Below are 23,779 nucleotides of genomic sequence, written 5' to 3' on the forward strand. Positions count from 1 at the left end.
CCTTCTCAATCCGGCCCGTGGATGGTCCAGGCATCAGCGTGTTTTTACATGAGTAGAATGTGTCCTTTTATTTAAAATGCATCTCTGGGTTATTTGTGGGGCCTGCCTGGTGTTTTTACATGAGTAGAATGTGTCCTTTTATTTAAAATGCATCTCTGGGTTATTTGTGGGGCATAGGAATTCGTTCATTCCCCCCCCCCAAAAAAAAAAAAAATTAGTCCGGCTCCCCACAAGGTCTGAGTAATGAAAGGAACGTCTTACCAGTTAGATTCTTTAAAAATCACAGTGAGAAGTAAAAGAACACGTCTACTTAGAAATGGCGGTGCTCCCAATTAAGGCTCACTCCCCCCTCCATCCCTATTAATCTACGTCACTTCTACGTTTTGTAATCTGAGCTTGTACCCTCTGCGCTTTCTGAGCTCTCCATGTCTTTGGAGAAGGGGGGTTGAATGCTGTCCAGAGACAGTGAATCTGTTAACCCTCTCTCTCCCAGTGTTTCTTCTCCTAGCTGTTCCCCATCCAGTATTTCCCAGCTTCTGCCTTCTGAACTATGCCCCTCTGCAAACCACTGTTCCAAATCTATACTGTCCTCCTGCTCCTTGGAAGATTCAGGATCAGGATCAGGGGAGGGAGAGGGGTGGCTTCCACCATTCTTCCTCAGTGCAGCCCTCCTCAGCACGGTCCCGGACACCATGTGAACAAATGTTTGGCGACAGAAAGTTGTGTGTGCTCTCCACACCTGCTCAAAGAAATCCAATTGCATTGGCATCAACCTGTCAACCCCTGCAACCTTTAAGTGATCCCGAAAGATGCACTTTGAGATCTTGTGTGAAAGTTTTCCGCTGTGTTGGGTGCTGATCGTAATCCAGCAGAAATCAGAATTTGTTTGTTTGAAGAAAGTGTGCAGCTAGATACCGTATTTTTCGCTCTATAGGACGCACCGGACGAGAAGACGCACCTAGTTTGGGTGGGGGAGGAAACAAGAAGAAAAAAATTCTGAACCCCAGAAGCCAGAACAGCAAGAGGGATCTGGCTTCTGGGATAGCCTCTTGCTGTTCTGGCTTCGGGAACAGCCTATGAAGCCTCTGCAGGGCAGCGGGGTGAAGGCACCCTGCTGCCCAGCGGAGGCTTTGCACAGCCATCCCCAAGCCAGAACAGCGAGACGGAGAGCTGCGCAGCGCTCCGTCTCCCTGTTCTGGCTTTGGGTTTAGCCACGCAGCCTGCATTCGCTCCATAAGACGCACACACATTTTCCCTTACTTTTTAGAAGGGAAAAAGTGCGGCCTATAGAGCAAAAAATACGGTATGTTTATGCCAGGAGGTCAGTCTTTTGCCGAAAAAGAAGCTACCTGCATTTTAGGAACCTCTTTATTAATGCCATATATATACACACAGTATTTTTAAAGTCTTGTTAAAAATAAATTCCTGGAATCTTGAATAAATAGCTAGTTGGACAGAAGAGTCCTCTGTAACCATGAAGTGGCCATAAATGATCAGCGATCTTAAGCTAGATGGAATGTACAGTTGGCGAGAGGATGGCTGGAAAAGTCTGCTTTGCTCCGTATTGCTATACAATATCACATGCCAAGATTCCCCCACCCTCTCGCCCCATTTCCCTTTACTGTCTGAAGTTCAGTTGATGGCGAGAAAGTTGATTACTACGGAGCGTCAGATTTCAGCAGCAAACAAAATGACTCAAGTAAAAAATCAGTCGTTGGTGACTGGTTTACTCTCCTTGAATGAAGACATCAGTCTGACAGTCTGCTTGCCTCCCTTCCACATCTCCAGCCTCTGAAGTTTTAGTCGATTCCTTAACCACAACCCCATTTTTAAAAATTCTATTTTTTTCCAACTTCTAAAACAAATGCCTGGAACTCCTTCCATGTTCCGAAACAGTTACGGGTTGCTTAATCCTTGTCTTCTTCCGAACCCCTCCTCAAAACCCAGCTTTTCAGTGAAGCTGCAAGTTTCAGGCAGGTGAACATCTGTATATGTGGGATAACATCTGAACTTCCAGGGAGTGGCACTGTCAGATCCTATAAGAGGCAGTTGAAATACAGTGGTGCCTCGCAAGACGAAATTAATCCGTTCCTCGAGTCTCTTCGTCTTGCGGTTTTTTCGTCTTGCGAAGCACGGCTATTAGTGGCTTAGCGGATTAGCGTTTTAGCGGCTTAGCGGCTATTAGCGGCTTAGCGGCTTAGCGGCTTTTAGCGGCTTAGTGGCTTAGAAAAAGGGGGGAAGGGGGAAAACTCGCAAGAACTCGCAAGACGTTTCGTCTTGCGAAGCAAGCCCATAGGGAAATTCGTCTTGCGAAGCACCTCAAAAGACGGAAAACTCTTTCGTCTAGCGAGTTTTTCGTCTTGCGAGGCATTCGTCTTGCGGGGCACCACTGTACTCCACCAGGCACTATCCGTAACTCTAAAATGCATAGAACTATTTCAAAAACCCAAACCAAAACACAAAAACTAGGCTTCTTATCAGTGCTTTTCTTCTAGAAAAACAGTGCTGGTTCTCAGCATGAGGTTGTTACAGTAAATCGTGTCCTCCAAATCATGGAGAGCCACGTGTTGTGGTGAGATCACCAAACTGCCTTCTTGTTGCTGGGGCGGGCCCGTTTGGATGACCTCCTTGCCTCATTGGTTGCCCCTTTGTTACTGGGGAAATTTCTGTCGGTTGGGGTTTGATTGGCAACTAAGGGGCTATTTAAGAGGCTGCACGAGGCAAAGTACTTCCTCTTTCGCATCGTGCAGCTGATCTCCCACCCTCCCTCCCAATAATTTAAGGTTGTGTTTTTGACCTTGCTATGCCTGTTTAGGGGTGGTCTGTTTTTGGAGCAGGGGCCCGCTAGGAATTTTGCCACTTGGCTGATTGGCTGGTGCCATTTGGTTTTTGCCTACCGTGTAGCAAATCGTCACAACTTTGTAAGACTGGCGGTTAGGCATTGGTACATTCTTTGGTGGAGGGGATTATGGATTGGCTGTGCCTGCCCCTCATTTTTGCTGCTGCTGCTAGGGAATGCCGTTAAAGGAATCCAGGGGCTCGATTTGCTCTGTCCGATCCCCTTTCAGGAGTAGGGCCATGCCAGAGTTCCTGGGAGCATTTGGGGTGAACTAAGAGGCGAAAATCCACCTCTGTGCTGCCTCAGTATGTTTTCCCTTACTGACCTCTGGAGGTTCCAGTTGTCAGTCCTGTTCCTGCCAGTGCAGGTTCAAGTAGTCCGAACCAATGCCTAAGCAACCACTCACATGCTGTAAACAATAAAGTTGTGGCCAAATTAATGCCAAAAATCTTAAATAAATATTCTGTTTCCTGTGTGATTTATTTTGGAGGGGGTTTGGGGGTCTTCACACGCAAGTGCCATACTTTTAACCAGTGTTTTTCTTCTAGAAAAAATGGTGTCGGTGCTGTGTACCCCTGAGTACCCCCAGAAAAAAGCACTGATTCTTAGGAACAAGAAAAACACTCAGTGGTCCATTTTGCAGGTTATCAAGGAATGCAGCTGCGGTTTAGGGAAAGGGGTTTAGGGGAAATGAGCTATAGGGAGGAATAGGAGAGAATTTTTCTTTTTCCCCTTTCCTTTCCATTTTCATGAGAAACTGCCCCATTTGCACTTTGCAAACCAATTCTTTCCAGCAGAAGCAAAATAGATAAAAAGTGAAATGATGAAGCAAGTGAGTGAACTCTCAGCATCTTCGCAGATGTAAGAGAAAACCAGAGCAGCAGTAATGATGATGATAGCGAGTTTGATAACATATGGGATACCTTTCATGAATGTATCAAGATGTATATAAATAAAGATGTGCTTTCAAGACCTGGTGCCATTAAAAAGTGTGAGAGTGAATAAATGCATAGAAGAAAATGCTGCTTGTTTCTTTATTTCATAAAAATTTATATACCGCTTGACTGTAAAAACAAACAAGCCTCAACCTCAAAATGGCTTACAAAAAGTGATTTTAATGATAAAAGACGAACTCAATTTAAGGATATTCCAGCAAATGAAAGAACTAATTCATCAGAACATAGGTGGATTGAAGCTGCAATACTAAACAGCGTACTTGATAGGCAGTAACCCCCCCACTGAATACAGTGGGATTTCTGAGGAATCATGAAAATAGGGGGGAAATCTGATCTGTGTGCTGAACTACATAGAATTGCCATATATATGAATTTTCACAGAGAAACTCTGTAATACAGGGACAGAGATCCTGTGGCTTTTCAGATGCTCTTGGAATCCATCCCCCATCAGCCTCAGACAGCACAGCCAGTAAGGAAAATGGGAGTATTAAACCAAAATTTGGAGGACCTCAGATTCCCCCTCCCTGCTGTAATTAAAAGGTTTACTATCAAACCAAGTAGTTTTATGACATCGTTTGTGGATTGTCCTGATACACAGGAGCAGAAGAAATGGAAAGCTTGTTGAGTGCTGATCTTGCCACACCAATAAAAACTGAACCGTAAACAACAAAACAATTTAATAATGCAATCAAAAGCAATTTCTAAAGAAATCTAGTGGGAGAGGCAAAATAAACCAAACAAACTTCACTACAGAAGCCGCAAAAAAGAAGAAACTGAACCCTACTTGAGGGAGATCTTCCCTAGACTGATGACTCATAACGAAAATACTGCATGGCTTCCTATCACAGCCGCTGAAAGTAATAGTATCAATTATATGGAAATGGAAGATATAATAGGAGAAAATGTCAGTACAGCAATAAAATGACCCAAATTGGAGAGCTCTTGGAAGGAACAAAATAGAGGATTACTGATGGAAACATTTGAACTGCACACATAAAATCTAGCTGTATTCTTCAGCTGCACTATTTGGGATCCAATAAAGTTCACGAAGTTCTCTCTGACATAGTATATATAATTGGTGGACTTTTTTGGATCCTACACAATGCACCTGAATCCATAATCTTTGTATGTCTGACAACCCTTGTTTACAATAACTATCGCCCTGTCCCATGATGGCTAACTGTATACAAAACACTAATTTTGCCGACAGCCCTTATACAGTGGTACCTCGGGTTAAGTACTTAATTTGTTCCGGAGGTCCGTTCTTACCCTGAAACTGTTCTTAACCTGAGGTACCACTTTAGCTAATGGGGCCTCCCGCTGCCGCTGCGCCGCCGCCACACGATTTCTGTTCTCATCGTGAAGCAAAGTTCTTAACATGAAGCACTATTTCTGGGTTAGCGGAGTCTGTAACCTGAAGCGTATGTAACCTGAAGCGTCTGTAACCCAAGGTACCACTGTATTAAACCAGCACTTGACCGACAACATAATGACAGGAAAACAGAAAGGCTGTGCCAGAGGAACATGTGGTTATAAAGAGCAGTGGACTGATGCAACCTTGAGGAATGCACTGGTGGGAGAAATGAAATCTTGCAACACCTCTACCTGACAACTCCTGTACTTAGGAAGAACAAGGGCCTGACATAATCGAAGAGTCATCATCCCAGAACAGCTCCCCAATTGCCTGCTGTCCCAGGGCATCATGGGTAATTAAAATGGCAGCCACCCAGGACTCATTGCAGAAGCATCTGTCTTGATTTTGATTTGATTATTTAATTTCGATGCCACTTAATATATTAGGTAAAAGGTAAAGGACCCCTGGACGGGTAAGTCCAGTTGAAGGCAACTATGGGGTTGCAGCACTCATCTCGCTTTCAGGCCGAGGGAGCCGGTGTTTGTCCACAGACAGCTTTCTGGGTCATGTGGCCAGCATGACTAAACCGCTTCTGGCGCAACAGAACACCATGACAGAAGCCAGAGTGCACAGAAACGCTGTTTACCTTCCTGCCACAGCGGTACCTATTTATCTACTTGCACTGGCGTGCTTTTGAACTGCTAGGTTGGCAGGAGCTGGGACAGAGCAACAGGAGGTCACCCCGTTCTGATCAGCAAGCCCAAGAGGCTCAGTGGTTTAGACTACAGCGCCACCAATGTCCATTCGACTTAATATGTTAAAACTATCTCTAAGCGGTGTATAGAAAACTGAAGCAACAACAGACAACTTAAACATAATAATACAAGAACACACAGTTACAGGGTTTGGGGGGTTTTTTTAGCTGGAACTTGCCAGAACTCAGTTCTGGCACCTCTCAGGTGGGCACCATTGCCATTATAAGAGAACAGATCTTAGCTTTAAAGCCGCTAGGAAAGAATAGCAATCACGCATCTTTTATAAAAGGATGACATCAAATTATCCATTGCATCCCTAACTAAATTTGACAGCCTCGTTCTAACCACAAAATTGCTCAGCAAAATCTAAAAGTGTGATTTGGCCAAAAAAATGTCATCAAGCCAAACTCAATCAAGGTGGAAAATTATTCACTGTCAACTCAGTATGCAATACCACCAACTAATCAGTTCTGAACCACCCTTTTTACTGCGCATATAAAACTGACCCAGATATTGAGAATAATTATTATAGCTTCTACTGGGAAAAACCTAAGCGATTGCTATCTCTAACCTATAATTCTGGGGTGGGGCTGGGGATTTTAAATAGCAACTCTAATATATATTGCAAGGCCACTCACACATAACATTGGGGGGGGGAGAGAAAAAAATGTCAATACCTAGTTGTAGGAATAAAGCCCGTCTGGAAACTCCAGACAATTCATATAATAACCCTCTTATTATCTGTTACAAGAGTTGTTCCAAATACCCCAAAGCAAACCTTAGAGAGAATAGATGTGCCATCGTTCCTGGCAAATGAAATGCAGAAAGCTGTCATTCTCCAGACTAGTCATACAACCAGGAAATTCCTACACAATGATTGACACTCTTTACAGAGAAACGCCTGGGATCAGAGATCCCTGTCTCAGTAAGCAGAGGGTCTACCCAGAAGAGAAAGGAAATATAATAGCAGTATCAGTGTACTCTGTGTTTCACACAATAATATATAAGCACAAAAATATCTGCACCGATAAATTTGCAGACTCAGTTTGTTGTCCGTTGCAGTCTCAATGGATAACAAAGGGAAGATGGGAAGGAAGGAAACAGCAAGAATTTCAAGGGATGGATTTGTTTGTTTGTTGCATTGTTTGTTTGTTGTTCTCCCCACTCCTCACCTAACCTCCACAACATCCCTTTCAGATTGGTTAGGCAGAGAGGCTGTGACTGGGTCAGAGTGGGGATTTGTAAAAAGGCATCTGCACATATCTGAGTATAATTTCTGATGAATATAATACATTGCTTGTGTCAGGAACGTGGCCCACCAGAATGCAGTGGAAGAGTCAGACTCAGACATTGAGATAAGTGAACGATGGACTGACTCTGCAGATGAGGGCTGGCTGACAAGAGTCAAGAAAGGGCAGCTTGACCCCCCTTCTCGAGGAAGACACTGTTAGCTCTCAAGAAGAGGAAGAGTTGGAAGGCAGCCAGAGCGTTGCTAGGCAATCAGCAGATAAGCAGAGGTCTGAGACTGTGTGAAGTGAAACTGGGGAGGAGGGAGGTCAGCCTCTCAGTCCCCGTTCTAGGAGAGTGGATAAGATCAGAGGGCAATGGTAGGGCAAGAGGGGAAAGGCGGGTTTGGTGTCCTTACTGCTGTGAAAGGGGCAAAGATTCAGACTGACCAACTATCGTCAATGCGAGCAGGCGAGAAGCCATGCTCTGGATGTGTGTGTTTTTGTAAATAAGCGTACATAAAACTGGCGGAGAGTCATTACTTCTTATCGGGGCTTGCTTGCTTTCCTGCCAGAGATCACTACAACCTGTTGACCCTTTATTGCAATAATCGGGATCTATTGCAAGTTAAGTTCATAAGCTTATGCAGGCCTGCAGCAGAATTTCTCTTAGGCCCAGGGACCAGCTGAGGCAGACGGATGCTGGGGAGATTGCGCTGTACTGGGATGACCCACTGTTAATTCACTGTGCCTTAATACAACCCAGATGATGACTAAACAGTCACGCCAAAGGTTTCACACACAAAAAAATTGAGCATTTCATAACATGCACCAAGAAGCTTGTAACCAATCGCACTGGTTGCCTGGAATTGCTGAAGGATGTTGACAGTGAAAATTGAGTCAGAAGTACGGGAAGGGTGGCGGGGGGTGGAAAGGACAGAACTGGCTCAATTTGGACTTCTCAAATATGGCAGGTTTGGAAGCAACTCCTAATAAATATACCTGCTAAACGTTCCACAGAGTCATTTCTGTGATTTATTGTCGTAAGCCAACGGGACGGCTATAAAACACTGCACAGCTCAGAAACGACGTCTGCTGAAAAGTTCAGATCTTAATTGTAAACTCCCAAGCGTGCCTAAATGATTCAGGCAGTGACACAAGACTGGTGCACACAGCTTGGGTTATATAAGGCGTGACTATGCCTACCTAGCTCTTACATCTTTCCAATTAGGCCCAAAGGCAGCCGCCTAAATTAAATTAAAGATGGTCTGAAAAAGATCTCCTAACACCCGAGCCATGAGTAAGACTCATTCACGCTGAATCTAAGCTGACCGTTTATGCATCACCAAAACAGAGGACAAAAGAGCGCGCAGTGTGCACATCCAAATTTCATACCCTCCAACATTTTTCTGGTGAAAACAGGGACGTCCTATTCAATGATGTCAGGGGACTGGCATCGGAACAGGGAAGGGAGGCAGAGGGGCAGTTGGGATACAGGGAACCTCCAGAAATCTTGAGAAGCAGTTCCTCTTCCTGCGGTGGAGAAAGCCACACCTCCAGTGGGGAAGAGGGGAAGGGACCAGAGGTTGCTGCTGGGAGCCCCAGTGCTGTACCTCGTCAGTCTGAGGGTGGGGAAAGCCACACCTCCCGGGTGAAGGAGGGGAAAGGGCTAGAGAATGCTGCTGGGAGCCTTGGCAACCCTCCTTGCCAAGCGGGCCAGGAGGGAAGCACACCTCTTCCGTCGCCCACCTTGTGCAGAGGTGTAAAATGCAAAGAAGGAAGGAAAAGGCTGGGGTGACTAAGCTCTTATGTTGGGAGAGGACCCGGAAATGACCACTCCCGGATTCTGCTAGTGATTGAGGCTGATGGTTTTGCACTGTAAATAGTTTTGCACCAAAATAAAACCTGTTAAAGACAGGTCGGAGTCCTGCCTGGTTACTCACGAGCAACCACCACTGACATCTGACAAATGATGATGATGATGATTTTACTTTTCATACCTCATCCATATGACCAGGTTGCTCCAATCACTCAGGGCAGCTTCTAACATATATAAAAACATATTAAAACATTTTAAAACATCCCTATACAGGGCTGCCTTCAGATGTCTTCCAAATGTTGTATAGTTACATATCTCCTTGACTCGGGGGGTCACATATGCAGTCGTACCTTGGATCCTCAATGCCTTGGTACTCAGACATTTTGGCTCCCGAACACCGCAAGCCCGGAAGTGAGTGTTCCGGTTTGCAAACGTTCTTTGGAACCTGGACGTCTGACGGGGCTTCTGCGGCTTCTGATTGGCTACAGGAACTTCCTGCTGCCAATCAGAAGCCACGCTTTGGTTTCCAAACATTTCGTTGTTGTTTTTTTAAGAATATTTATTAAGATTTTACAAAGATAAATACAAAAATACATAATAAAACAAAAAAAATACAAAAAACAAAAAACAAGAAAAATAAACAAAAAAGAAGTTTTTAAAAATCCACTTTTTTTTTAACTTTAAACTCATAAGCTTGTTTTTTTGACCTCCACACACCTCCCATTTTTGTATTCCCATTAATATAATCAAATCAGCAAATCCTTACCCTCTTTCATTTATCTTTAACTCTATATCTTAACATGTTAAAACTCTATGTTTTCACCCATTATCAATTCACTTTTGCATACTCTTTTTGACTTTGTTGCTAATACCACTTATTTTCAATCCAACATCATTTTAACATTCATTAATTTTACAGTGTTTCTGCAGGTAGTCTTTAAATTTCTTCCAATCTTCTTCCACCAACTCTTCTCCCAGGTCTTGGTTTCCAAACATTTCGGAAGCCAAACGGACTTCTGGAATGGATTTCATTCGACTTCCAAGGTACGACTGTAAGTCCATACCCGCCAACATTTCTCCAATGAAAATAGGAGTATCCTATCTGGGATCAAATCAGAAATCCAGGACTGTCACTGGAAAATAGGGACACCTGGAGGGTCTGTGATGATCGTGATGCTCCAGCCCTGATATGAGTAAGATCACCACTATCATTTATCGATGGGTATCATTATCACCTTCCAAACTTGGGCTGATTTATCTGAGTAGGGCCCTTGTGTTCACCTACTTACAACATGGCCTAGTTTCCCTGTCAGGGCTAGCCTGATATTTTTAGTGCCTGAGATAATGCCACAAAATATGCCTGGTTTTGTGTTCATTTTTAGAACAGAAGTGTTTATACAAGAGTCTTTGTGGAGATTTAGGGTACAGGAGGACTTAAATGTGGCGCCAAACATCCACCTCATGTGCCGTGTTTATAAAAAAAGCCACTTTAATGCACCCCATTGTGTAAATTATGTAAAAGAAAAGGGAACAGGAGAATTCACAACCAAGAGGATTTGCAATAAAGCACTTGCCTGGTAAGAGGGTTAACAACTTTGTGCCTCTCTTACTATCACGCGTCCTTTCTGTATAATCACAGTGTAACATGTTGCAGAGGAAAGAGGTTGTGGGGATAAACATTCAGAGGGGACTGTATCAAAATGCTTATGCATTTATTTTAAAATGTGGTGCCCTACCTTTCTTCATATAACAAACTCAAACTGGCTTGTAAGAAAGTTCATAAAAGACATACGATTTGTCAAATTTACCAATGTTCATGAAATGCATAAAACTTGGTTTATACTCCCTGTTTAGGGGGCTGTTTTAGTTCTTTTCAAGAGTGCAATATATGCATTTGTTATAAAGGAAAGGAAAGCAGAATGAAAAGCAACCAGTAAGGAAAATATTACTACTACCACCACTGAGTAACAGAAGCTGACCAATTAAGGGAAAATTCAGGGATAATTAAGCTTAGGTGGTGCTGTGGTCTAAACCACTGAGCCTTGGGTTTCTGATTAAAAGTTTGGTAGTTCGAATCCCCACAACGGGGTGAGCTTCCATTGCTCTGTCCCAGCTCCTGCCAACCTAGCAGTTCGAAAGCACACCAGTGCAAGTAGATAAATAGGTACCACTGCAGCAGGAAGGTAAACAGCGTTTCCGTGCGCTCTGGCACTTGTCACGGTGTCCCATTGCACAAGAAGCGGTTTAGTTGTGCTGGCCACATGATCTGGAAAAACTGTCTGCGGAGCAGACAAATGCCGGGTCCCTTGGCCTGTAAGGCGAGATGAGTGCCACAACCCCAGAGTCGTTCACAACTGGACTTAACTGTCAGGGGTCCCTTTACCTCTTTACCTTTAAAGGATAACACATCAGAAGCAATGGCTAAGGCAGAATCCGCAAGGAGAAAGCTGCTAACTAATTTTGCAGGGGAACTTTGCTGAAGAGGATTAACTTATAAGCAAAGTTTTGACATTAATAGATCACATGACATGGTGCATGCATACCATTTAAATGGCAATGCCTATTCACTGGGGGGGGGGCACAAATATTGGGGGGGCAAAGACCCCTTGCCCCTAGAACTTGGTTCCTATGGTTTCCAGGATTCTTTGGGGGAAGCCATGACTGTTTCAAGTGGTATTACTATTACTATTATTATTATTATTATTATTATCATCATCATCATCATCATCATCATTATTATTATTAAAATTTGGTTACCACCCTATACCCGCAGTTCTCAGGGCGGTTCACATAATAAAATCACAAACTAAAAACACAAAAGACATAAAACAAAAACAATCCAACAGCCTCCCGCCCCAAAATATTTTAAAAGAGCATTGGGTGTCAATCAGCCAAAGTCCTGGCTGAAGACGAATGATTTTGCCTGGCACCTAAAGGTATATAATGAAGTGGCGTGATGGTTGTCAGGAGCTCGTCCTACTCTTGAGTAGGACCCTGGCAGAGACACATGCCCGACTGGCATGTTCTCTCCCTCCTGGTCGATCGTTCGGGAGCTTCAAAAGCTTTCTTCAGCCCAAACATCACAGTGACTGATGCCAACAGACATCAGCACACTTAGGGATCCGCAAAGTCTTCGTAGTTGTGTAACAGATCTCAGCAACACAGCATTTTGGCTAATCTACTTTATTTACATATAAACACACACAGAGCACTGCAACATGGCTCCATCTCTCTCTAGCATCAGACAGCCAAGAGAAAAAGGACAAAGGACAATAGTCCCACATCACAGAACACAGTAACACAAACATCCTGTCTCCGTCACTTCCCACTCTGTGGAGTCAAAACATACCACGTCATGTGCTAGACAAAAATCCCATGACTGCAATCATGGAGCAGGAATTCTAACAATGGTGCTTTACATGTATTGGGAAGGGGACCCCCTCCTAAACTCTAGAAATTAATAAATGGTAGGATTTTGATTATTTGGGATGTGGAGGGAGAAATACAAATTGCAGAGGAATTCCTGGGCTAGCCTATGCAAACCAACATGGCCAAGCTATGGCCATTAAGAAGCAATACAGGGTCATTGAGGACCATTGGCAATGCAAGAGAACTGTCCTTCCTCTTGCCTTGTGTGAACGGAGACAGGGGTTTGGAAGGTTGCCATGGTAACTGGATGCAAGGTGACAGGAAAAGAGAGTCTGTTAGCAAGGTGTGCTGGGAAGAAGAAAGGGAGAGAGAAGACTGTGATCCAACTTGGGCAAGCTTGGGAGAGATGACTTGGACTCCAGGGCTGCACTGATGTGAGGGACAAGCCCCTCTTGAAATGACCGTGCTGTAAGATCTGGACTCCCTCCATGCAGACTGAAGGTGTAAATAGGTGAATGAACCATATTTCATAAAGCTATGACAGTCTCCACTGTGTCTCAGTTCTCCAAAGGACCACAGATCCCAGGTGAGTGCCTGGAACCACTTGGAATCTTACTGCAACTCGGCAGAAAGTGGAGGTGGCCCCCAACTTTTGTAGCAGTATGTTGTGGATGTGGTCTTTGGAGAGGAGGGGAGGGGAAGGGAGGAAGAAACTCCCATTGGGGAAATAAATAGGCTTTGCCCCAGCCTAAGGTTTCCTTCTAGTGATGTATGGAAGTGAGAGCTGGACCATAAAGAAGGCTGATCGCCAAAGAATTGATGCTTTTGAATTATGGTGCTGGAGGAGACTCTTGAGAGTCCCATGGGCTGAAAGAAGGTCAAACCTATCCATTCTGAAGGAAATCAGCCCTGAGTGCTCACTCGAAGGACAGATCCTGAAGCTGAGACTCCAATACTTCGGCCACCTCATGAGAAGAGAAGACTCCCTGGAAAAGACCCCGATGTTGGGAAAGATTGAGGGCACAAGGAGAAGGGGACGACAGAGGATGAGATGGTTGGACAGTGTTCTTGAAGCTACCAGCATGAGTTTGACCAAACTGTGGGAGGCAGTGGAAGACAGGAGTGCCTGGCATGCTCTGGTCCATGGGGTCACGAAGAGTCAGACACGACTAAACGACTAAACAACAACATCATCCCTGACCATTGGCCATGCTGCTGAGGCTGATGGGAGTTGAAGTCCAATAACATCAGTAACACCATGTGATCATTATTAGCAATGGCGGAAGTTGCCAGGGGTGGGAGGAAACACTCTGATTGGTCACAAAAGGATAGGCAGCCATGGAAAGCAAAATATCTAAACCTGGGCGGCAGTGGTGGAACTGAATTCTCCAGAATTCCCATCACTCCTCCTTGCCACCTCTTTCCCACAGGCTCTTTTCCCTATTCTTCATTCTGCAGGGTATTTTTAAGGATAAAAGGTGCTAAATGCAGCATTGTTGTTCAGATTTGGAAATAGCTTCCCCAAATAGTAACTCATGGATAAAGTCCCAGAAGCAGGATGAGGCAACACAGCTTTGTACACAGAGAGGATTATTAGAAATATTTCTTCAGAATGATGTTCAGAATGTGAATTCCTAAAGTTCCCAGGTTAATTATGAAACGGAGGATGGGGGCGGGCGGGGGAATTACAGGCGTACTTATGTAACTTGGTTATATTGGGACTTTTTCGGAGTGTAAAAATAGGTGAAGCGGGTGGATATTTTTCTTTCCCTACTCTGCACTTCAACTTTAAAAACATATCAGCATTTCATTTTATTTTTAACATACATATGCAAAGACCCCTCCCTGCCCAGGTTGGCCTTCTGCAAATAAATACGAATTTCGCTGCAAAAGAAAGAGAAAGATCGGCCCGTTCATATTGAATTGAAATAGGAAAGAAGGGTCAGTCTGTTCAACTTGCCTGCATACAAAATAGGTTGGGGAGGATCATATTTTGCAGGCGTCTGGAGTAGCATAAACAAACCCTCTAACATTCACTTATAAAATATTTCTAGGGAAGACCAGCCGACCCCAAAGTCCTCCAACAACAACAACAACAACAACAACAACAACAACTTATTATTTATACCCCGCCCATCTGGCTGGGTTTCCCCAGCCACTCTGGGCAGCTTCCAGCAAAATATTAAAATACAATAATTCATCAAATATTAAAAGCTTCCCTAATCAGGGCCCTACCTTTCAAAGGGCTGCATATATATCACACATCTGTTGTTTTGTATCTGAGGTGGCTCTGCCCCAACTTCAAGCCTGGAAGAAGATATTTCAGTGCATGAGGCAGAATTTCCAAATCATGACTACCCCTTCACCCACAGGTACAAACACCTGGTCCTTCCCCAAACAGGTGTTGTTCCCGAAAACACGTGGTCCTCTTCTTGCAGGGGTATCCCCCTCAATATTTGCGGGCAAGGGGAAGAGCCACCCAATATTGAGGGGACCGCCGTTCCTCTGTGCCCCCCTTCTCCTACCGCTGATGGCAGGAGCAAGACACGTCATGTGACGCCAAGTCCCTTCAGTTTGGGGGGGCAAGTCGGTGCCCCTGTCTGGTTGTGACAAAAGTTGACACAAATTCATTGCTTTCAACCATTCGGCAGATTTTGAACAGCTGGGGACAGCACTGAATTCCTTTCCAGGGCAAGCACATTTGTTCATTTAGCTCAGGAGTGGAGAGAACCTGTGGGACTGTACATGTTGCTGAACTACAACTCCCATCCTTCCTGACCACTGGCCATTCTGCCTGGGACTGATGGGAGTTGGAGTCCAACTGTATCTGTAGGGCCAGAGAGAGGTTCTCCAACCCTGATGTAGACCTTAGAAGAAGAAGAGGAGGAGGAAGAGGAGGAGGAGGAGGAGGAGGAGGAAGAGTTTGGATGTGATATCCCGCTTTATCACTACCCAAAGGAGTCTCAAAGCGGCTAACATTCTCCTTTCCCTTCCTCCCCATAACAAACACTCTGTGAGGTGAGTGGGGCTGAGAGACTTCAGAGAAGTGTGACTAGCCCCAGGTCACCCAGCAGCTGCATGTGGAGGAGCAGGGAAGTGAACCCGGTTCACCCGATTATGAGTCTACCGCTCTTAACCACTACACCACACTACACCATACAGTTAAGGATACCCCTTCACTCGGAAACAATAGGAGTTTTTAATTATTTTTTAAAGGGGAGGAGAGTGCCTGGGAGAAGGAAAAAGTTCAGATGTAAGAAAGCCTTTGAAGGATGGACACTTCAGCACCAACCTCCAAATATTGAAGTAAAGGTTGACTGCAAAGCATCATACATGGTGTTGCCTCTGGAAATGGTCTAGAACCTTCCATTAGTCTAACGTTGGGCTTCAAGATTGTTTAACTGGGACTGGGCATTTTCACAATGCTGCGTTAGTGATTTGTTAGCCACTTTAGCTTCCAGTCCTAATTCTGAACCCAATTGCAAACACTGCTTTAAAGTCCTAAATGAATTGCGACCCCAGTGCCTCTTCCATATATATGCCACTGCCAAAAGATATCTGGCAGGTGGTACCAAGCAAAATCTTTTTAAAACAGTATCCAAGGCTTTGGGGAAATCTTTCAGGGTCTTTTTAATAGCTTTTGAGATTTGGGTTTTTTTAAAAAAAATAAAAATAAATCAAAGACCTGTGTGTTTTTAATTTTATTGGAGGCTTGGTTCTAAACGACTTCTCAATGGCTCCTTAAATGGCTTCCCTTGATTGCGCCATGTCAGCTTCTGTGAGGAAAGAGGCCTTATTTATTTAACAAAATGACAGAAGACCTCCAAGCTGTTGACAAATCTACAATATGCATTTAAAATATACATACTGTTAAGAGTAAAAAAAAATTGAATTAAGTCGACACAAGACTTTATCAAATACGAATAAAAGCGAATTTAAAAACAATCACACATAACAAAACTGCATGTTAAAATGGCATGCCTGGTAGGGTAGCCAAAAGCAATACAATGAAGGTCTAATATTAATGGTTCCCTTGGTTCCCCCCCCTCCCCTTGCGAGTTTCCTTGCTGGCCATTTTGAATTTCCCACAATGCCCTGGAGCAATGAAATGGCTGCTCGGGGGCACTGTGGGCAATTTTAAATGTCCCACCTTACTCTCTGAAACCGGGAACTGGCTCTCAGTTAGAAATGGGTTCTGTTTACATTTTGCGAAAGAGTGACGCAGTTTCGTAGCTGAGCCCCTCAACAACATAACTAAGTATTGTCATTATTTCTGTTGAGAATCCGGCGTAATTATTCCCCTCGGAAATTTTCGCCTGAAGGGTAACATATAGAAGGTTCCTTGTGATATAAAGTGAGGTTGTGCTCGCAGTATTTAGTCTGCCTCAGAGCACCTTCAGTTTCCCCAATGGAGGCAGCCAACAGAGATCTCTTTCAGAGGGTTATCCCCCTTCCTCCCTTGTATACAATGCCACTCAATGCTTTAGAGCATTTCTTAAAAGCTAACTTGATATGCATGCACACACAGACACGCTCACCTGTGCAACAAAGCTCTGTGTGTGGGATTTAAAGCTGGACTTTTAAAGCCTGGTTTGAAAGCACAAAATAAAGATTTATGGGTAGATTTGCTGCTTGTGGAAGTGACTGTTTGATTAAGATGAGTGGGCTTAGGCGAACTCTCTAGCACCACCAATGTGGAATTCAGCATAGAGCTAAGGCCAGTGGGAGGGGGGGTGGCCTTTAAAAAAATTGTCATTTATACTTTTCAGATATATACATTTCACTGATTTTACAAACATTTTGACATTTTTTTATCAAATTTTTTTCTTCATTTTCCACATTTATAACAGATATAACATATAAAACACACAAAAGAAAACACATTACAATACTCAAAAAAGAAGCAAAAATATAAACACATATTACTTGCAAAACCCAATTTAACTTTCATTGTTAACTGACTTCCTCAAATCCCCCCTAACTGAATTTCATTGCATCACCTTGTAACAGTTCTCCAAAATCATCTTTCTAATAAAATTAACTCCTTCAATTTACTATCTTCTTCTCTTTTCTTAATAGTCTAAATCCATATTGCTTTACCATTCATTCTTATTCTAATCCTAAACCTATTTGATACTTTCAAGTGACTTCTAATTATCTTCTGTTACAATCCGCAATCAGAAAGAAGAGGGGTACCAAGAAGATTGGAAGAAATTTAAAGATTATTTAGCTAAATATTGTAATCATTTCAACATTTTAAAACTTGACCTCCTTCCCCCTCTTTCTGCAGTTCCTTAAATTTATTTTTAATATCTTCTGCATATCCAAATTCACTTAAATTACTCATTTATTCATCTTCTTTAAATCTATATTCTTGTGTAACAAGAATCCAGTGTTTTTATCTGTTTACAATTTATCTGTAAATATTCAATAAATCATTTCCATTCTTTTATCAAAAGTTTGTTATCTTGATTTCTTATTCTTCCGGGAAGTTTCGCCATATCTGCATATCCCATCAGTTTTTGTATCCATTCTTCCTTTGCTGGAACTTCTTCTTCTTCTTTCCATTTTTGGGCAAGTAACATTCTTGCCGCTGTACATACATGGAAAAAAATTCTATGCAATTTAGCTAGTTCTGCCCCTATAATTCCCAAGAGAATTCTCTCTTCTCTTCTCTTGGCCAGTGGTTTTCAACCAGTGTGCCATGGCACCCTGGGGTGCCTTAAAGGATGGTCGGGGTGCCATGGACAATCCTGGCCTCTGTCCCTTCTCTCCCTCCTTTGATGCCTTCTTGCATCTCTGCCACCCAAAGGCCTGCACAGCTGTTTGTTGCAGCAGCTCTGTGTGGCGATCGCACAGGGTCCCCGGACATTTCACCGTCTATTGATCCCTGTGCCACCACTTTATTTCTCGCTGCCACCACCCTGGGACAATACTAAGTCCAGTCAGGGTTAAACTGAAACATAAACTTTTGTTTATTTATTGCAGTTTAACAAGTGTGTGCTTTCATAAAGAGTATCAGTCAATTACATTCATGGGGTGCCTATCCAGACCTATAACTTTCGATACCTGCTCTCACTCACTAAACCACCTCTCAGATATTTACTTGTCTGCCTAGCCCCTAACTGTTCCTGACTCAGCCTATTTCGCGGGTGGCACTGTAGGTTAAATCACAGAGCCTAGGACTTGCCGATCAGAAGGTTGGCGGTTCGAATCCCCGTGACAGGGTGAGCTTCCGTTGTTCTGTCCCAGCTCCTGCCTACCTAGCAGTTCGAAAGCACATCAAAGTGCAAGTAGATAAATAGGTACCGCTCCGGTGGGAAGGTAAACGGCCTTTCCGTGCACTGCTCTGGTTCGCCAGAAGCAGCTTAGTCATGCTGGCCACATGACCCAGAAGCTGTACACCGGCTCCCTCGGCCAATAAAGCGAGATGAGTGCCGCAACCCCAGAGTCGGTCACGACTGGACTTAATGGTCAGGGGTCCCTTTACCTTTACCTTATCTTAACCTACCCATCTCTAGCCCAATTCACTCCCACTCCAACCAACCACCAAACTCCCAATGAACTCCTCCACGAACTCCTCCCAGAGCTGGTTTTATAGTCCCTCTGACCCCCTAGGTCCTGACTGGGCAACCTGTTTAACTATTTCACCTCCAGCACTCTCTCATACGTTAACGTCACACCCTGGCTACATGCTCACTGGGTGAATGGTGCCTCTGGGGCTGGCCAGGGGGTGCTTCCCAGGCCCAGGGGCGTAGGAAGGGGGGCGGTGGGTGTGGTCCGCCCTGGGTGTCATCTTTCAGGGAGGGTGACAAAATCCCCCCTGGGCGGGGATTGCCACGCCGATCTCCCCCCAGGCGGGGATCGCTGCCAATCGCTGCGCCAATCACCCCCCTCGGCGGGGATCGTCGTGCCGATCACCCCCGTGGGGATCCTGCCCCCAGATGCATGGCATATGTGCCACTCCGGGTGCCCAAGCGAAATTTACTGAGCAGGTCTGCCTTTTTATTTATAATTTAGCGGTTTTTATTGTTTCGTTTTACCATGCCTTCTTTAGATATAGTGGGATAAATTAGGTGCGCATGCAATATCCAGTAATATTATGGCTTTTTGTTTTAATACTACAAATTCACAGGCAACATGACCGTTCAATAGAACATGTGTGAATCTAAATGCCAGTTAAACCACTCATCTAACCAGCATGTTTGAGTCAAATTAATGCATGAAGGCTTAATGCTATAGAGTAAGCTGTTCTGCCAGGCTTATCCTATGTCACTTCCCTTTAACTTGGGCAGAAATAGGTAGCCAAGCTTTTGTTCCCTCAGTCTACCTGTGAACTTTGGTAAGTGAGATACTCTGAACTGCTCCCTCCAACAACCACCACCATGTGAAGGCCAACGTTCTTAAAAGTCTCACTGTGTCCTTCAAATATACCGTAATTTCCCTCTAAATCAAGGGTGGCCAACCCATAGCTCTCCAGATAAACTCCAAACTCCCATCAGCCTCAGCCAGTCTTGTCAGTGGTTAGTCCAGCAACGTCTCGATGGCCACAGGTTGCGCATCCTGCTTCTCCTTGCTGCATTTTGATAGGGCTGGTTCACTGTGACAAAGTCTGGAACATGTATCCCAGACTTCACCAATGTGGTATTTCGGAATACAACTCCCATCGGCCTCAGCCAATGGCCCGGGTTAATGGGAGCTGTAGTGAAGGTGACTCGGAAACGACAACTAATCCAGAATGTAGCAGCTAGACTGGTGAATGGGGCTAGATCCAGACACATCAAAGAAGCGTTTCTGTTAAACGCATTGCAAACTTTGCATGAGAAATCGGGTTGGCTAAAATGGAACTCCACAGCGCCAGCCAGTGTCACATTTTTAGAATGCATAAACAATGCATATAAAGCACTTTTTCTTTGCCAATGTAGCTGAGTCCTTGGAGCAGCCGCCAGGACCATATAACTCCAGTCCTGAAACACCTACGTTGGCTCCCAGTATGTTTCCGAGCACAATTCAAAGTGTTGGTGCTGACCTTCAAAGCCCTGAACGGCCTCAGCCCAGTATACCTGAAAGAGCATCTCCATCCCTGCTGTTCAGCCCAAACACTGAGATCCAGCTCCAAGGGCCTTCTGGAAGTTCCCTCACTGCGAGCAGAGAAGTTACAGGGAACCAGGCAGAGGGCCTTCTTGGTAGTGGCACCCACCCTGTGGAATGCCCTCCCTTCAGATGTCAAGGAGATGAGTAACTATATCACCTTTAGAAGACATCTGAAGGCAGTCTTGTACAGGGAAGTTTTTTAATGTTTAATGTTTTGTTTTGTTTTGTTTTGTTTTGTTTTGTTTTGTTTTGTTTTGTTTTGTTTTGTTTTGTTTTGTTTTGATCTATGTTGGAAGCTGCCCAGAGTGGCTGGGGAGACCCAGTCAGATGGGCAGGGTACAAATAATGAAATCATCATCATCATCATCATCATCATCATCATCATCATGTGGAGGACATCAAGTAGGGGAAAGCTACTCATAAAGCTCATGCTCCTTGATGTTATAAATAGTGAGGTGCAAGTGGCATGGCTGGCAGGCATTCATGAGACTATTCTGACTCATGTCAAAGGGCTGGTCTCAAAGGAAAGCAATGGTTGTTCATCGTCTCTGTTGCACATCGACTGCTCATTCTTCCTCCTCCCACTCAAGCCCCATTTCATTGCACTTCCTTTTCCAGTGCTGATGACATCCAGCCGCATCTTTTTTCCTTTGTTGCTGCTGAATCACATATCACAGAAGAGTTATTTATACCAACAAAGGCATGGCCTCGTTTATACTGAAGAGAAGGAGTTATGAATGTGTGTTGGTTGTGGTTACTAACATCTGGACAGGACATGGCACACAGATGGCACCTTCGTGCCTTATTTTGTGCCTAGATTTATGCAAGGCTGTGAAACCCAAGAGTCCTTATCATCCATTAATAGCTCAGTTGGTTGAGCATGAGGCTCTTAATCTGAGGGTTGTGGGTTTGAGCCCCACGTTGGGCAAAAGATTCCCCCATTGGTGGGGGTTGGACTGGGGGGTGGTGACAAATACCTGTCCAAAGATAAATATGAAGTAGAGGAGGTTCTGGCCATAGCTGTCAACCGTCCCTTATTTGGCGGGAAAGTCCCTTATCCCAGCGCCGTGTCCCGCTGCTGTCCCTTATTGATGATGTCCCTTAAATTTCCCAGGTTTCAAAGGAAGCAGCTCCTCTCCCTCCCTCCCTGCCGGCCAGGGAGGAGGGAGGCTCCAACTGTGTTGCTTGGCTGCATTGCTCGCCCAATAAGGAGTCTAAGAACGACTGGGGGGGTGGAGCTTGCATGCCTTGTGCCGATCAAATCGGCCGCATTGCCTGGGGACTCGCCTTTGCTCAGCGCTTCCCAGCGGAGAGGTGACTGTGGTTTTCTTTGCTGCATCCCCTTTGCTGTGCTGTGGGAACCACTGCTTGAGGGTTTGTTTGCCTGCTGGCTGGGCTTTCTGCCTTTGCCTCAGTGGGGCTCAGAAGCTGAACATACCTGTGCTCGCAAAATCCCTTATTTTGGCTGCTGTTCTCTTATTTTCAAGGGTGCTGGTCCCTTATTTTCAAATCTGTAAGTTGACAGCTATGGTTCTGGTCCAAAGGGTGTTTCAATATTGTTTGGCCAGTTTGTTTTAAGTACGGAAACTGGGTGCATTCTACCTTCATATCATTTGCATAAATGCTGTCCCTGACAATGCATGTTGTTTAAATGCTTTATAAGCATATACACCTGTGCTTCATTTCCCTCCACTTTTCTAACTACACATTAACAGCTTCCCAACTGCAGAGATATCTTTCCAGCTGCACATTTTACGTCCAACTGCACACTTTAAAAATCATCCTTCTGAGAAAGAGTTGTGCACTGTGTTTCTTGAAGTTCTTGCCATCTTTTTAAGCAGCAGTTGTGCTGTATGGCAGCATACTTCATGCCAGCACTAGGGTGTTCGAGCAGCTTCCAAACTATCATGTAGCACCTGGATTCTTAATATACATACTGCTTACAGGTAGCACTTTAGCTGCCGATTCATCACTTTAAGGACTTAGAAAAGAGCTAGCCCGTCTGCCCCCCAAAAGCTGAGATGTGCTTCTCACTACAGCAGTGGTGCCCAAACTTTTTTCAAGGAAGGCCAGATTTGATGAAGTGAAGGGCCGTGAGGGCCAACCAAAGTTGTTGCACTTTTTTTAGGATTGAAATTGTTGAGCTTTTTTTTCTTTTAGGGTTGTTGAGGGGATTTTTGAGGATTTTACCCCATAAACTGCCAAAGGGGCCGGATTAGGCCCCCGAAACGGACTTTGGACATGTCTGTGGTAGAGCCTTTGGCCAACAAGGGAATCAAAGGTGTGCTAAAGGTGGGAAAGGAGATTGCAGAGGAGTTGAACGGATTATTTGCATCTGTCTTCAGAGCAAAAGACTCACGAGTAACATAAAAGTAATAAGGTGAAACAAGAGAGATGCGAGCTGGGAAGGGCGATGGAAGGGCCTGGCCGGGCGGCGACTCACCTCGCAGGTGGTGCGCCATCCCTTTGGCCCAGGCGAGGCGGCGGCGGCGGCTGCTCGGCGACCTCCTCGCCCGTCTCCTCGTGAGGGAAACGCGGCGTCGGCATCGGGGCGCCTCCGGCGGAGCAAGGCCGCTGGCCTTCGCCTTCCCCTCCGCCTTCCTCCTTTTCACCGCGCCGCCTGCACCTCCGCTGCCTCCCGCTCTCAGTGGGCCCTCCCGGGCATCGGGCTCCGAGGGCGAAGGCGCCCCTCCTCGGCCCCACTCCACCACGCCCATCTGCAGCACGGGCCCTGCCATCGCGCTCCCGCCAGCCGCCCTGGCCGCTTCGCCCGCCTCCTCCTCGGGCTCAAAGCCCGAGTTGTCCCGGCTCCAGGCCTGCCTCGAGCAAGACGAGAGCGACGGTGACGGCAAGCAAGATGAAGGAGGAGGAGAAGGAGAAGAAGCGACGACGACTCCGCCGCCGCCGCTGCTACCCAGCGGGTCCCGCAGTCGCCCCAGCTCCAGATGCTCCAGGCCGCCGGGAGGGCAAAGTCCCGCCATGGCCCCCCGACCCTGGACGAAGGCCGCTGCCACCTCAGAAATTTTCTCTCAGGCCGGCCGAGTAACAGCGCGGGAAGGGAGCACCTTCACTTTCTCTACCGCCCGCCTTCCAGCCCCCCATCCCCGCCCACAGCGCGCCGCCTCACAGGGGGAAGCGGGCAGGCTGGGCTGGCGGCTACACGGGCCACATGACGAGGTCTGGCGGGCCGGATTCGGCCCGCGGGCCTTGTGTTTGACACCCGTGTACTACAGTATTGCAATTTTGCCCTGTATCATTGAGAGAGTTTTGTAACATTTAAAGCGTTCCTAACCATACCTATTCCAGCTAGCTATTTCATTTGATCCTACTGTTTGTTTCTCTTGTACTATGTAATAAATTTGTAAGG

Source organism: Podarcis cretensis (assembly GCF_951804945.1).
Source record: "Podarcis cretensis genome assembly, chromosome: 2".
Lineage (NCBI taxonomy): Eukaryota > Metazoa > Chordata > Lepidosauria > Squamata > Lacertidae > Podarcis > Podarcis cretensis.